Source organism: Osmia lignaria, unplaced genomic scaffold (assembly GCF_051020975.1).
Source record: "Osmia lignaria lignaria isolate PbOS001 unplaced genomic scaffold, iyOsmLign1 scaffold0043, whole genome shotgun sequence".
In the NCBI taxonomy this organism is placed as follows: Eukaryota; Metazoa; Arthropoda; class Insecta; order Hymenoptera; family Megachilidae; genus Osmia; species Osmia lignaria.
Genome location: NW_027478184.1, coordinates 232,501 through 235,000, shown reverse-complemented (window position 1 = coordinate 235,000; position 2,500 = coordinate 232,501). Strand labels below are relative to the sequence as shown.

The 2,500-nt window shown below is 43.9% G+C and overlaps 2 non-coding genes across 2 annotated transcripts in view; both read left to right on the top strand.

Annotated features, from left to right (window-relative positions):
- The first annotated feature begins 535 nt into the window (after positions 1–535).
- On the top strand, positions 536–690 carry LOC143307063 (5.8S ribosomal RNA). Its single transcript, XR_013064300.1, has one exon. It is a non-coding gene; the product is annotated as a 5.8S ribosomal RNA (ribosomal RNA).
- A 1,733-nt stretch (positions 691–2,423) lies between these two features.
- LOC143307042 (large subunit ribosomal RNA) overlaps positions 2,424–2,500 on the top strand; it is a 4,041-nt gene continuing 3,964 nt past the window's right edge. The window contains exon 1 of the ribosomal RNA XR_013064290.1: positions 2,424–2,500. This exon is cut by the window's right edge and continues 3,964 nt beyond it. This is a non-coding gene — a ribosomal RNA (large subunit ribosomal RNA).

The following is a 2,500-nucleotide window of genomic DNA, read 5'->3' as shown; positions in this document are numbered from 1 at the left end:
CAAAAAGGACGGATCGAGATTCCTCTTTCGAGAGGGAGAGAGAGGTACTTGCGGGTAACCTGGAATCTACGAAACACGCACCGTGGTAAGATTCGTGCGTCCGCCTGATCGATGTGTGTTGTTTACGGACCGGCTGAGAAGCGACGATAGCGAGTCTTTGAAAAACTATGTGTCCATTAGTTAGACCGATCGTCGCCGGCCGTGTGTCTGTTCGAATCTCGCAACCCACGATTCAGCGACAGGACGCGCGCTCGCATTCCTTGTGTGCGTTCGTACTTTTCAAGGTTTTTAAATGTACTTTACGCCCGACCGTCGAGAGGAGCGTGCCACTGGGCGTTTCTCCGACGGTTTCCGTCCTTGGACGCGATCGTGTCGTCAACGATCGAACAAACAAACAAATACGTTGGCGACGCCCGAATTCGCTCTCCCGCACGCGCCGGGTGGGAGAGTGATGTGGGTATCGAATGTGATGCGTGTTAATAATGAAAATAACACTCTAAAGATCTAAAGAGTTTGAAATACAAAATTTTACGATTACCCTGAACGGTGGATCACTTGGCTCGTGGGTCGATGAAGAACGCAGCTAATTGCGCGTCAACGTGTGAACTGCAGGACACATGAACATCGACATTTCGAACGCACATTGCGGTCCACGGATACAATTCCTGGACCACGCCTGGCTGAGGGTCGTTTTCTTAACAAAAGACTGCTTGCGTTTGCTTCTCGAAAAAAGAGTAATTCATTTCTTTCTAAACATCTCGCCGTCGTTCAACGAAAGTAGAACGTTTCGGAGCGGGATTATCGAACGAAATTGAAAGAATGAATGAACGATAAACAAAGAAAGAGTCGCAACGTACGAGCGATAGTTGGGCAGTTCGTCGGCGTTTGTCGTGGAAACGATGTGACGAAAATCGCAACCGATACACTAAATGCAGGCCGTTAAAGGAGAGAAACAAATTTCGAAATATCTCTTCGAACTAGCGCAAGTGCGTCACGGCGCGCGAGTCGTTCGTTAAAATTTATAAACGACCGCCCGTGAAAGCACCGAGTTCTCGGAAGATAATCTATAAAGATTCTCCATCCTGCTGGAAGTTATCGGATCGGCGCGATTGTTCACTTGTAGAAATCCACGCTCCCGACGTTGCCAGAAACGATATTTACGAAAGGTGTGTCAAAAATAAACGAAAGAAGCTCTCCTATAAATTTAGAAAAAGCAAACGAGTGAAATGTTTGAGATGATAATTTGCTGAAATGCAAGCTCGAATAGCCCCAGGGTTTCGAATGATTCCCCGCGCTTTATACATCTCTCTGTTTACAAACGGTGTATAAATGAAAGATCGCTTCAGATGGGTCGTCGCTGTTTGACGCGCGATGCTGTTCCTTTTTTTTTGTCTGTCTGTGCGTTTAGCTTCGCTAAACAAGTTAAATGGTTAAAAAGCGTCGAAAAAGCGAATACACACGCGACAAGACAAATCTAACGAGTAAAGGAACGCTCCGCTCCAAGATAAAAATGGTTGTTTACAATCAATACAGCGTTTCGGTACCCCTGATCGTAGTCTGAAACTGTGTAACAAAAGAGAGGAAAGCGAATGGTGAAGGAACTTCGAAGCCTCCGTGGCGTGGCTAGAACTTGTGATAAAAGTATGTTTGCAGCAATTATGCATGCTCCCGTTAAAACAGCATTTCAATGTCTCGCATGGCTTAAAGCTCTAGGAGGCTTCAACATTTAGAATACATACGGACTACTTCGTTTGTTAAAGATAAGCGAAGACCGCGCGACCATCGCTCGGTCGTCCAGTCCTCGAAAGTTTTGTTGCGTTCCAAAGAAGAGACAAATGGGGTTTACCCTTGCGCTAAGGGGAGAAGAAGAGAAAAGCAGTTGTTAAATCTAAGAGGTGTGTGGAGTACATCGCGTGTTGGTTAAAATTGTTAAATGAAGTATACGCGAAATGTTCTCTCGCTCTTGCTTTTCCTCTTGCTTCCGTGGCGCTCGAAAAGAAGGGATGATAAATAAAGAAACCTATTCGAAATCTCTTGTGGAACAAAAAATAATACGGACGGACGTTAAAATTGAACCGAGACGAAATGGATCGTCTTGCGAGTTGTCTTCGCTTTGAAATTGTTAAAAATTGATAAAAGCAATACGACGAAGCTGCAGTCCGCAAAATGTTTGAAGCAAAAAGGAAATAACACGAAAATTATGGGAACGTCGTGTCTCAACTTTTTTTTCCCTCTTGTGCTCGTTTCATCGAACGATAAATACAAACATTTTGAAACGAGAGAGGAGGAAAAATTGAATATGCGAAAGGTTGATTCACGCACAGTTTCTCTACGTGTTTGCTTTTTTGCTTCTTTTCGTTTATTTTTTTTTTTTTTTGCATCGAGCATCATTATTCACCTTTCGATGAAACCAAAGAAATTGACGACCTCAGAGTAGGCGAGATTACCCGCTGAATTTAAGCATATTATTAAGCGGAGGAAAAGAAACTAACTAGGATTT